This window comes from Phyllobates terribilis, unplaced genomic scaffold (assembly GCF_046119375.1).
Source record: "Phyllobates terribilis strain yellow unplaced genomic scaffold, ASM4611937v1 Scaffold_1546__1_contigs__length_261829, whole genome shotgun sequence".
Lineage (NCBI taxonomy): Eukaryota > Metazoa > Chordata > Amphibia > Anura > Dendrobatidae > Phyllobates > Phyllobates terribilis.
This window is the reverse complement of record NW_027364306.1, coordinates 180,877-194,546: the sequence shown is the minus strand read 5'-3', so window position 1 is coordinate 194,546 and position 13,670 is coordinate 180,877.

Below are 13,670 nucleotides of genomic sequence, written 5' to 3'. Positions count from 1 at the left end.
GTTTGATCCTGGAGCGCCAAAATTTAGGCCGGGAAATTTGAAATCGGCAGGGGAACACCCGGAGGTGGTGATGGAAACGCTGTATAATGAAGTGGCTTTGGGGAGCACGGCGGGACCGTTTCTGGATCCGCCTTGGCCAGAATTGAGAATTTCCCCTTTGAATGTTGTACCCAAGCTGGTACCAAATAAGTTTTGGCTTATTCATCACTTATCTTCTCTAGAAGAGGACTCCGTGAATGGCATCCCGGTAGAGTTATCGTTTGATAAGTCATTAGGGTTGGTAAGGGCAGCAGGGCAAGCTGCGTTGGTGGTGACTCGCCCCCTGGGCCGTGGGGTACTCTGTAGCGGGGCAGGTCGGTGCTGGGGGTGTCACAGTGGCAGTGACCCGGTCCGTGACCCAGGGCGGTTAATAAAAGGGATTAAAGAAAAGGGAATATAGTTTTTATATAATGTTCGTGACGACACCTGTGATATGCTGCTATATGGGGCCGCCGCTGCGGTGCAGATCCTCTGGAACTGATGATGACACAGCAGAGTTGGTTCAGCTCTCCACAGGGAGAGCTTAGCTCCAGGGCAGTAAGTAGTGATACTATAGGGCGGATGTGGTTGGTGCGGTGTAGTGCAGGTGATGGCGCAGATAATAATTCTAGGACACAGTGGGGTGTAGTCTTCAAGGTTTACTCACAGTTGTTGAACTCCAGGTTACCAGGACCAGGGTAACCTCCCACACCGTCCTGTGTTTACCAAGGCAGGGGTTCAGCAATCTCCCAGGTGCCTCAGGAGTACATAACGGGACCCCAGTCTGTGTGCCTTACTCGGTCGTCTTCCTGCGCTGGCTCTCACCCTCCTGCCCTGCGCCAGTGTCCCAAGCCGGTAACCTCGGATTTTGGCGGGTAACCTGCAGTCCCCTGAATCCTATGTGGCTACCTTTTTAGCGATGTAGTTGTGGTTGTGAGCAGCTGCACCCTGAAAGTACAGAAGCATCCGGTTTCTAGCTGAGCCTTGTAGTTCTCCACTAGTTAGGGGCCGGTCCTCTTTGCGGCCTGATACCTCCACGTTCCTGCAGATTCGGGCGCATTGGTGGCTTCCGCACTTGCCGTGCCCCTGGGATCCCCTTACTCCTGGAGCCTTCCTCTGCTCCCTTCCTCTTCAGCCAGTCCTCCTGGGCCTCTCTGTCTAGGCTCTCTTCTCTGAGCAGAGCTCCTGCTTCCACCACTCTCTCCTCAGACTGAACACTGACTGACTGGACTCTCTCTCTCAAGATGGCTCCCCTTTTTATACACCTACTGAAGTGCTCCCCTAGCTGCTTCCTCCACCCTCACCCAATACTTGGTTCCCCCTCAGTCGGTTCCACCGCACTTCCAACAGGGACAGGGCTCAGCATAAGGCAGTGCATCTTGCCCCGCCTGCTGGCCTGGAAGGGTGTAGTGTTGGATGCAAGTGGGTGGGTCCCGGGCAGTACTCCATCCTTACCTGAGAGTGAGATACCACACCTCTGGGTGAGATGCAGTACCTCTGTGGCGACTGACCCCGCAGGGGCGCCACAATGGCAAAATCGGATATTGAGGCGGCTTTTCGCTTGCTTCCAGTGCATCCGGACACTCTTCATCTGTTAGGCTGCATGTGGGATGAAAACATTTTTGTAGATCGTTGTTTGCCCATGGGCTGCTCTATATCATGCTCATACTTTGAGGCTTTTAGTTTATTTGTTGAATGGGTGGTTCGGGACATGTCCGGGGTCTCTTCAATAATTCACTACCTGAATGATTTCTTTTGTGTTGGGCCTTCTGGCTTGTTAGTGTGTTCAGTTTTGTGGGTAACTTTAAAGAAGGTGACGGTGTTGTTTGGGATCCCATTAGCCGCAGACAAGACGGAGGGCCCTGCTACGGTGATGTGTTTTTTGGGTATAGAAATTGACAGTGTGGCGATGGAGTGTAGGCTTCCTAAAGGAAAGTTGATGGATTTGCGGCTGGCGGAAGCGGCGGTGCGACGCGTCAAGAAAATAAGGTTGAAGGTAGTACGGTCATTGTTGGGCAAGCTTAATTTTGCTTGCAGGATAATGCCGATGGTCAGGGTGTTTTCCAGGTGATTATCGGAGGCGTTGGCAGGAAAATCATCGTCGCATCATTTTTTCGCGTTACTCAGGAGATCAAGGCGGATCTGGAGGTTTGGGACTCTTTTCTGGCGAAATATAATGGTTGCACGCTGTGGATGGACAAAGTGGTGTCCAATGATAGTATATCTTGACTTCAGCAAAGCATTTGACAAAGTATCTCACACCGTCCTTATTGAAAAAATGACCAAGTATGCAATGGACCAGGCAACTGTTAGGTGGATTCATAACTGGCTTAGTGATCGGACTCAAAGGGTGGTTGTAAATGGCTTCACATCCAGCTGGATGAATGTCTCAAGTGGGGTACCACAGGGCTCCGTCCTGGGACCTGTATTGTTCAACATCTTTATCAATGATTTAGATGAAGGAATTGAGGGTAAACTGATTAAATTTGCTGATGACACAAAGCTAGGAGGGATAGCTAATACTAGAGAAGAGAGAGAGAGGATTCAAAAAGACCTAAATAAACTGGAGCAGTGGGCAGCAACCAACAGAATGGTTTTTAACCGGGAAAAATGCAAAGTACTACATCTGGGCAATAAAAATGAAAAAAGCATATACAGAATGGGAGGAATAGAGCTAAGCAACAGTACATGTGAAAAAGACTTAGGTATACTAATAGGTCATAGACTGAACATGAGTCAACAGTGTGATGCAGCAGCAAAAAAGGCAAATACAATTCTGGGATGTATTAACAGAAGCATACAGTCTAGATCACGTGAAGTCATTATCGGTCTTTACTCCTCTTTGGTCAGACCTCATCTGGAATGCTGTGTACAGTTTTGGGCACCACATTTTAAAAAAGACATAGACAAACTGGAGCAAGTTCAGAGAAGAGCGACCAGAATGGTGACTGGTCTGCAAACCATGTCCTATGAGGAACGGTTGCAGGATTTGGGAATGTTTAGCTTGCAAAAAAGAAGACTGAGAGGAGACTTAATAGCTGTCTACAAATATGTCAAGGGCTGTCACATTGTAGAAGGATCATCTTTATTCTCATTTGCACAAGGAAAGACTAGAAGCAATGGGATGAAACTAAATGGGAGGAGACACAGATTAGATATTAGAAAAAACTTTTTGACAGTTAGGGTGATTAATGAGTGGAACATGCTGCCACGAGAGGTGGTTAGTTCCCCTTCAATGGACGTCTTCAAACAGAGGCTGGACAGACATCTGTCTGAGATGATCTAGTGAATCCTGCTTTGAGCAGGGGGTTGGACCAGATGACCCAGGAGGTCCCTTCCAACTCTACCATTCTATGATTCTATGATATTATTATTATGGACTCTTTTTTTTTTTTTTTTTTCCAAAATCATTTTTATTACAGTTTGTCAATGGTACAAAATAGCAAAATAACAAAATAACATCATAAGAGCACAAAATCAAAATCAAACATAAGCCCCCAATATAGATACATCCACAAAATGCAGTACAGCCATCTATCATGTATATCAAATGACTCTAGTAGTGTCCTGAAAGATATCGAATGAAGGTTCCTCCGCTATCACCACAAACAATAAAACCACTTCTATATCTTTAAGATCCCCAGAGTACCATTCAAGTCTTCTAGTAGATACCAGTTGGAATTTTTAAATGGAAGGACCGTACGAACCAACTCGTCCGGGGTCAGATGCAAAATTTTGAAGGCTCTCCACGTATTAAAAAAAATTTCTGTCAAGATATCCTTGTTTCTCTCAGCTTCCATCCTCTCAGTCAATATGTTGTCTTTCAGCATTGTTACTAAGTCTGGGATCTTGGGGCATGCCCCACTCAGCCAGTCCCTTAAAATAAGTTTCTTAGCTGTTATAGCTATAATGTGCAATAATCTAGCTTCTTTTCATCTCCAAATTTTTTCCGCCGGGAAGTGTAACAGCCATGTCAAGGGGTCGTGACCTATGTCATTATTATAAATATCTTGTGTTGCCGTAATAACCCGTCTCCAAAAACCCTGAATAGCTGTACAAGTCCACAGGCCATGAATCATATCTGTCTTAGGGGTGTCACATTTTGGGCAACTTTGTAACCTATCAGGTGCTTGTGGTGTTGGTGGTATGGTAAAGCCAAATATCGCTCTATACATGATACGGAATTGCATGTTCCTCCACTTTTCATTAGGTATATACTTTCTCACCAATTCCCAGCCTTTAAGTATTTTGTCCTCCAGATCTTCAGTTTAAATCAATCTCTCCCAACCTTTAAATCTCTTATCAACGCCCTCAAATGAGGTTATGTCTTTCAATCGTTTGTATAAGTAAGAGATTGTAACGCATTCCATCGAGACATCCTTCAGCTGGTTTAAGACATGGAACTGTAGTTGTCCATATTGCATCAACTGCATGGCCGATAGACCGTACTTCTCTAACACTTCCGACCCACGTAACCATCTTTTCTTAGTCACATGTAACAGGTCACCCATCCTCTGAATGCCCCTAACTCTCCATTCCTTGAATAGAATGTTCTCCCTTCCCATTTTTAAAGCCGATATGGGCCCAGGGATTCAAATATTTTGAAACCCTCCACGCCAACTTAAATTTCTTTCGGACCGCTTCCAGCACATCGCTGTGTCTCTGTATATCAATGAGTGTTTCAAAGACTGTGGAATGTCAGACCAAGAGGCATGAAGGAGACTAACCGGGTCCCATGGTTCCACCTCATCTTCATAGTTAGAGTGTTTGCTAGATTTCTTTAGCCAGTCTAGCACATGTCGGGAAAGACAAGCCAAATTATATCCCCTAATATCCGGGAGTCCTAACCACCCCCTGTCTTTGGGAAGCGTCAGGGTATCAGTTCTTATTCTCGCTCTCTTTCCTCTCCATAAGAATCTCGTGAATGCTACATTGAGTCGTTTGATGTCTGTATATCGGAGGAGAAGAGGGATCGTCTGTAGTGGGTACAGCAGTCTCGCTAAACTAATCATCTTTATCAGATGACACCTCCCCAATAGAGACAATGGGAGGTTTTTCCACTCCTCCAACTCTTTCTCTATCTTGGCAATTAACGGGCCAAAGTTCAGAGAATACACAGAGCTCGCAGACCTCCCCAGATAAACCCCTAGATATTTTATGTGGTCACGTCTAACCTTAATACCTCCTATCCGGTCCACCAACCTCTCATGATGGATGTTGCGACCTGACTCACCCAGTCTGAGCAGCTCACATTTAGATTTGTTTAGTTTGAAGCCAGAAAAGGAGCCATAGACTTCAAGCTGTGCAAGCAGGTTGCCCATATCTCTTCCCGGTCTATTTAAAAATAATATTACGTTGTCAGCAAATAAAGCTGATTCAACAGTTCTTTGCCCTACTCGTATTCCTTCAAATGCATCGCCATCATTGAGGAATCGAGAAAAAGGTTCAGTTGCCAGGTTGAAAAGCAAAGGAGACAAGGGACATCCCTGGCGTTTTCCCTTCTCCAAGGGGAAGGCTGCAGACAGAAAGCCCGGGGTGTTCACCTTCGCTCTTGTGTTAAAGTATAGTGTTTTTAGAAAGGTACTAAAGGACCCGAGAAAGCCAAAGGCATCCAAAACCATATCAAGCCATGCCCAACTTACATTGTCAAACGCTTTTTCGTCGTCCAACAATAGTAATGCCGGTGGATCATCCCTGCATAACCTCCCCCTTCCCACCTCATCCAGGATCAATATAGCCTTCCTAATATTACCCACTGCCGACCTTCCCTTTATAAACCCCGATTGTTGGCTCCCGATAAGCCGTGGCATAATTTGTGCCAGACAGTCTGCCATAATCTTGGGCAGAATCTTGAGATTCTGATTGATTAGTGAAATGGGTCTATAACTGGAGGGATCGGTTGCTACCCTTTCTCCTTTCGGGAAAAGTTTAATATATGCCATATTGGTTTGATCAGACAGGCGCTCACCCCTCAAGATCTTATTAAAGTAAGGGACCATGCAGGTGGCAACTTTATCATTAAGCGCTTTATAATATTCCCCAGTGAACCCGTCAGGACCCGGAGCCTTGTGGGAACCCAGGTGTTTTATCGTCTCAAGGACCTCTTCTTGGGTTATTTCTCTATTTAACCCCTCTAGTTCTCCCTCTGCTAAGTTTGGTAATTTTACTTTTTTCAACCAGTCCTCCCTTCCCTCTCTTGGCCCTAGATTGTCTTTGTAGAATTCTGAATAGTATTTTCCGAGTAGATTGTTAATCCCCCTTGGAGTGGATTCTAAAGTACCATCCTTCTTTTTCAAAGATGTTATTGCCGTATGCGGCCTCTTTCCTCTGGCTAAATTGGCTAAAATTTTTCCTGCTATATCCCCGTATCTATATAAATCAACCTCCCATTGGGCTTTCCAAAATAGCTCTTTTTTCTTGGCCCATGCGTCAAATTTTTGTTTAGCTGTCACCCACTGGGATTTCAAGTCCAAAGTTTGTAGATTTTTGAATTGAGTGTACGCCTTCCTGACGGCCTCGCTAGCAGTTTTAAACTGCTCATTGGCCTTACATTTCTGTGTCTTTGTGTAGGCTAGGATTTTACCTCTCATTACGGCCTTACTCGTTTCCCAAAATAACCGTGGATCAGACCTGTGAGCTTCATTGTCTAATGAGAATTCAGTCCACCATTCCCCTAATAATTTGTCAAAATTCCCGTCTCGTCTAAGATATGACGAGAAGCGCCACAGATAATCTGTCCCTCTTGGCGATGAATCTGTCAATTGTAGAGTGACTGGATTGTGGTCTGAAATAGCCATGTCTTCTATGGTCACATCTTCTACTCTATCTATCGGCACCCCCCCCCCAGTAAGAACATGTCTATACGTGACCACTAATCATGCGGGTGAGAATAATGTGTGAATTCACCACGATCTAGGGGATGATACATTCTCCACACATCCCCCAAGCATAAGCAGGAAATCAAATTGTGGAGTAGTCCCGACCCCTCCTGGAACTCCTCGTTTTGGGCAACACAGAGTCCATGACGTCCTCCCCTTCTTCTATCTTCTAAGCTAGATACTACTGTATTGAAGTCACCCCCAAAATTTTTGTATCCTCTCCATCTTCCAGGACCAACTTTTGAATGTATGTAAAGAAGTCTTTCTGGGCCGAGTTAGGGGCATAAATATTATAGAGACTTAGTCTACCTGACGGACTATCCAGTACCAGGTGTATCAGGCGTCCCCCATCGTCCCTGACCTCAGAGAGGATTTTGTGTTGGAAGGCCCTGTTGACCAGAATTAGCACGCCTGCTTTCCTCCCTTCCGCCCCAGAGCCATATACTGCCCTACCCACATTCTATGCATTCTAAACATTTCATTTTGGGACAAATGAGTTTCCTGTAACATGGCAATATCAGCGTTAAGTCTCTTCAGATGTCGCAATATCATTGATCTTTATTCCGGGGATCTTAATCCTTTAACGTTCCAGGTTATAACCTTAACCATGTTCTTTGTTATATAGTGAGATTAGGTGATGGTACTCTCTAACTGGGTAAGCATAATTTGTGGTATAACAGCACATTATAATTTGAGACGACGTTGCATTAAGTGGATCGCGCTCTGAAAACTCTTTATACAACAACAGTAAAAACCATTCCCATTTCCCCCCCTTGTAAAAATACCCTCCCCCTCCCCTCAACAATTATCCCTCTAAATATTCGACGTAAACGAACTTCCATATACTGACAGGTAACCTCCTTTCTCTCCCGCCCAACGGCTTATGAACAAAGTTTAAAGTGTAGCAACCGTCTTTGCATATACATAGCGCCTCTCCTCAACCCCTGTTCCAATCCTCCAAATGCTCAAGAAGTCATCCAATAGTGTAGAATAGAGTCCACGGAGGAAGGAAAAGAGGGAAAAGATTAAAAAAAAAGGGGAAGAAACCCCAAGAAAAACAGCTTAATGTTACCAGTGAGAGACAGACTTAGCACAAATCTTCACTGTCTTGAATAGGCAAAGGTTCAGAAGCGATTGAGTGCTGACCTCATGTGGGCCCACTGTAGTTTGTGCCCCCCTTTTCTTTCGGGGACAAGGTTTGGACACCTCCTCCCGATGACTAGGGCAAGGTTTCACCATGCCGGGGCCCAGGCGATCGGGAGTCTGCATCACGGCAAGGTCCGGAGACCCCGACGGTCTAATTTCATCCGATCTGGGAGATATGTGATTACTTCTATCCGCAGGCTCTCTTTGCGTGAGATGTCTTAGCGCTTCCTGGGGATCACGCTGCACTCTAAGCCTGCCATCAGGGCCTCTATATTTAAGCACTGCAGGGTACAGGAGTTGGAGACGGATGTTCCTCTTGTACATGATGCTACATGCCGGGCTAAAAGCTTTTCTCAACTTGGTAACCGCCACAGAAAAATCTCCAAAAATCAGGATCCTATGCTCTCCAATCAATACTGGACGTCTCATACCCTTAAAGGTGCGCAAGATATTTTCTTTGTCTTTATAATCAAGGTAGCGCACAATCACTTGTCTTGGTCTTGACTGGAGGGAGGTGCGGTTCTTTTCACGCATCTGAGACTCAGAATTTTTGATTTTGCTGGAATCTGGTCTTGTCGCTGGAGGCATGCCAACTCTGTGGGCTCTTTCTACCTTGCATTTGTGCGAAATCCCTAAGGCACGAGAAATTTCAATTTTCAGATGTCATTTAGTGCCCCATTTGGTATAGATTCAGGCAGCCCTATGATTTTCAGGTTGATGCGTCTCGAGCGGTTCTCCAGATCCTCTAGTTTGTCTTTAGTGTAAGCTGACTGTTGGAGAAGATCAGAGACTTGGTTCTCCAGTTGTGACACCCTGTCCTCCGAATCAGATAACCTCTGTTCTAAGGTATGGAGTCTGGATTCATGCTGGTCAGATATGATTTGCAAGCCCAGCAGAGCCTCTTTCATCACCTCTCTGATTGTCTCCCTGAGATCTTCTGCTAGGTAGTGTGATGCTTCCTGTGCCAGCTTTTTATAATCTAGTGGGGGCATAGTGTGACCAGGTGAGGGTACTTCTTCGTCTCCTTCACTACACTCCCCTCCACTGGCTGCCACATCTATGCTACTGTCTGCGCTTACGGAACCCTCCAGCTTCTTCTGCTGTCGTTGTCCCCGCGTTGTGTCCCTCTGCTTCCCGCCCGCCGCCATCTTGGCGGTTACCTTCTGCCGCTGGGGCTGAGGAGACGAGGTTCCGTGCTCGCTCCCGGTGTTGCGGAGTCACCTCTCCATGCGTCCCTCCTTTGCTGCCGGTGACGCTGCCTTCTTAGAGCTCATTTTGAGCGTTGTGGCGTCGGTGCGTGGTGCGATGTTGCTGTTTAACCGCCACGGGGGCTGGGAGCTCAGACGCATCCCTGTCAGAGCCGGAACCGGAAGTCTGTATGGACTCTTTTTAATCTTGTGCACCTTTATTTATCCTATGGAAAACTGATATTTTGTGAAATTGTGCTGTTAACTTGTGCCTATTAATATCACTATGTTCTTAATATCACATTTTACTTCTTTTTGAGGTTATCATTTTACTTATTCCTTTTTTTGGGTCTATATAACTTACCATATTGTAAGTAGCGCGATAGATTCAGTAGTTTTTCACAGTTAATTTATGTTTAAAGGAGGGGGGCAATCACTTTTTCACACAGGTCCCTGTAAGTTCGGATTTCTTTTTCCCTTAATAATAAAGACCTTTATTTAAAATAGCATTTTGTCTTTACTTGTGTTATCTTTGTCTAATATTTACATTTGTCTTGTGATCTGAAACATTTAAGTGTTAGAATAAGAAATCAGGGATGGGGCAAAAACTTTTTCACACCACTGTATATAGTGTATAGGTATAGAGTACATAGTAATATAGTATACAGTGTATGTGCATCTGTATAGTGTATCTGCATCTGGCAAAACGAGCTCTGATTAATATTAGTACCAAGATGAGTCCTTTATAGATTTATACATGTCATCATTTTATCATGTTTAACAGAGAGATATCTCTAAATAAATATTTATTCCAAATTATATAATGAATTTCTGTAGGAGATATTGCTATGCTAGTCCTGGGCTTCTCTCTCCTCTTATGACATCATCGGCTTCTCTCTTATGACATCATAGCCTTCTCCTATATGACACAGCTGGATCCTCCACATGCACCAGTTGCAGCCGATCACTTGAGCAGAGCAGTCTTCTTCCCAGCGGATGTTTCCCCTTAGATGCCAAACAAGACCAGCATTTTCTCCGTGTAACTGATGGAAGATTGTGATTGACTAATCTCAGACTCAGCAGAAAAAGTTCATCACAAAGTCACAGGTAAATATCAATAATCCAGTTCTATGTTTTTACTATGTATTTACTTATATATAAGGTGAATGTGTTTATACAGTGTATAAGAATGTGTATATATGCGTGTAGTGTATATAAGGTGGATGTGAAAATATGAAGATATGTAGGTGTAGCATATATAAAGTCTATGTGCATTAGTATGTAGTGTATATATGGTAGGTTTGTGTACATAGATATAGAGTATCCAATATACAGTGTACATGCATTTGCATATAGAGTATATATGGTAGCTTTGTGTATATAGATATAGAGTATCCAATATACAGTGTACATGCATTTGCATATAGAGTATATATGGTAGGTTTGTGTATATATAGTATATAGGTATAGAGTATACAGTGTATGTTCATTTATCTGTATAGTGTAACTGCATCAGGTAAAATGAGCTCTGATTAATAGTGCCAGGATGAGCACTTTAAATATTTATACATTTTATCATGTCAATAATAATAATAGTAGTTATGGAGTAAATTGCCATAGTGAGTTTTTTGGGGTGAAAAAGTTTAACCGGTTCCCGACCGCCCACTGTAGATAAACGTCGGCGCTTGCCGGGCTCTGTGCAGCGCCGACGTTTAAAAACGGTGGGTGGTCTCGCAGCGCTCAGGACCCCCAGGGTCCTGCAAGCGCTGCGATTCCAGTGCAGAGCGTTAGCTCTGACAGGGAACATCATCGGGACCTGATTAGATCAGGTCCCAGTGATGTTAACCCCTTGCTGTCTTCTATATGCTGCGATCTATAGTGATCGCGGCATATAGGAGACAGCAGGAGGAGAGGGGGTCATCTTACCTCTCCGAAGACCTCCGTTTCCTTCCAGGACCTGGGGTTGCTATGGCAGCTGGAGGTCACATGACCGCCTCCAGCTCTGCCATATACGGTGTCCTGTCTGGCTCAGCCTGCAAGCTGAGCCAGACAGGAGACTGACTGGAACAGTCAGGGAAGATCTCATGTAATGTAATATATGTGTATTACATTACATGAGATCAGTGATCAGAAAAATAAAAATTAATGTCCCATACAGGGACTAAGTAAAAATGTAAAAAAAAGTAAAAAAAAAGTTTTAAACTATTAAAAAAAAAATCACAAAATAAATAAAAATAAATAAAATATTAAACCAATAAATCCGTATATTTTTACAAAACCAAAAAAAGTACACATATTTGGTATCGCCGCGTCCGAAACAACCCGAGCTATAAAACTGTCACACTAATTAACTCCTTCTGTGCACACCGTAATAAAAATAAATAAAAAACGGAACAAAAAAATATGCTTTTTCATCATATCGCCAAACAAAAAGTGGAAAAAAATGCGATCAAAAAACAAAATAGAAATAAAAATGGTACCGCTGAAAACATCACCTTGTTCCGCAAAAAAAAAGCTGCCATACAGCTCCATCAGCCGAAAAATAAAAAAGTTATAGCGCTCAGAATAAAGCAATGCAAAAAAAATATTTTTTTCTATAAAATTGTTTTATTGTGTAAAAGCGCCAAAACATAAAAAAAATACAGTAAGTGTAGTATCGCTGTAAACGTACTGACCCCAAGAATAACGCTGCCTGATCACTTTTACCACACGCAGAACGGCATAAACAAAAACCTCAAAAAACAATTCCTGAATTGTTTGTTTTTGTTAATTTTACCTCCCAAAAAACGGAATAGAAAGCGATCAAAAAATGTCACGTTCCCAAAAATGGTACCAATAAAAATGTCAACTCGTCTCGCAAAAAACAAGCCATCACATGACTCTGTCGGCCGAAATATGGAAAAATTATAGCTCTCAAAATATGGTGATGCAAAAACTAGATTTTGCAAAAAAAGCGTATTTTAGTGTGTGACAGCTGTCAGTCATAAAAACCCGATATAAATCTGGTATCTCTGTAATCGCACCGACCCGAAGAATAAAGTAATCTAATCAGTTATATCACACTAGGAACGGCGTAAAAAATAAATAAAACCAATTCTTCACCTGCTACTGATTTGTTTATTATGTCTCCCAAAGATCCCAGTAAGGCTCTGCTCACATTTATCCTGTGCTCTGCGCTGAGCACTTACACCAGAGTTTCTGTGTAAATCTCTGAAATACGTGATTCAGCCGGAACCCATGATGGAAGATTCCCTGTAATGAGGCAGATATAGGCCACTGTGGACGCCGTCTAGCCTGGGATCCCACGGTGTCATTTGTTTTAGGCGTGCATAAAAGTGCGGTTGGCCACAGTTTTGTGCACTTCTGAAAAAAAGGACACCGCTAAACAGAGGCCAGACGGAGTCCAGAGTAACTCTGCTGCCTCATTATAGTGAATGGATCCTGCAGGGGTTTCATCTGAATTACATCACTTGGAAATTTAGATGGAAACCCCGATGTAAGTGCTCAGCCTAGAGCGCCGGATAAATGTTACGTAAAATGTTCCCAATAAAAGCTTCAACTCAGTCCTCAAAAAAAGCTAGTCCCCACTCAGGTCCGTCATCTGTTAAAAATATAAGGGACTTCCAAGTTACTGGTAGCAGAAAGGCTCTGGAAAAGCAAAATGACCCTTGCCCCCCAAAAGAAATTCAGAAAATTTTGTGCTCCCAAATCCAAATGCCTATTCTACAATAGTTTGTTCTCCAATTGTCAAATAGTGCTCCGTCCCCCCCAGATCTCGCGGTACGGCTGAGCGGTACAATACAGCCACATATGGGGTATTGCCACTTTTAGAAGAAATTGTGTGACACATTTCGGCACCATTTTTACCCATTGTCCTGTGTGAAAATGTAAAATCTGAGGGTAAAACATTTTTTTGTGGTAAAAATATAATTATGCTTTTTTCACTGCCCAATGGTATAAATTTAAAAATTAAAAAATACTCACTACTTCCCTAGATGAATTCCTTGAGAGGTGTAGTTTACAAAATGGGGTCACTTGTGGGGGTTTCTGCTGTTTTGGCATGTCAGCGACTCTTCAAATGTGACATGGCGTCTGCTGCCTATCCCAGCCAACATAGCGCTCCTTTCTCTTCCGAACCCTGCCGTACACCAAAGCAGTGGTTTTCCCCCACATATGGGGTATCGGCGTACTCAGGAGAAATTGTACAACAAATTTCATGGTGCAATTTATCCTGTTACCCTTATGATAATGCAAAATTAGGGAATGAAAAACATTTTTTATGGGAAAAATGTGAAAATTTTATTTTTACGGCTCAATATTATAAACTTCTGTGAAGCAGCTGGGGGTGCAAGGTGCTCACCACACATCTAGATAAGTTCCCTAAGAGGTCTAGTTTCCAAAATGGTGGCACTTGTGGGGGGTTTCCACTGTTTAGGCACAT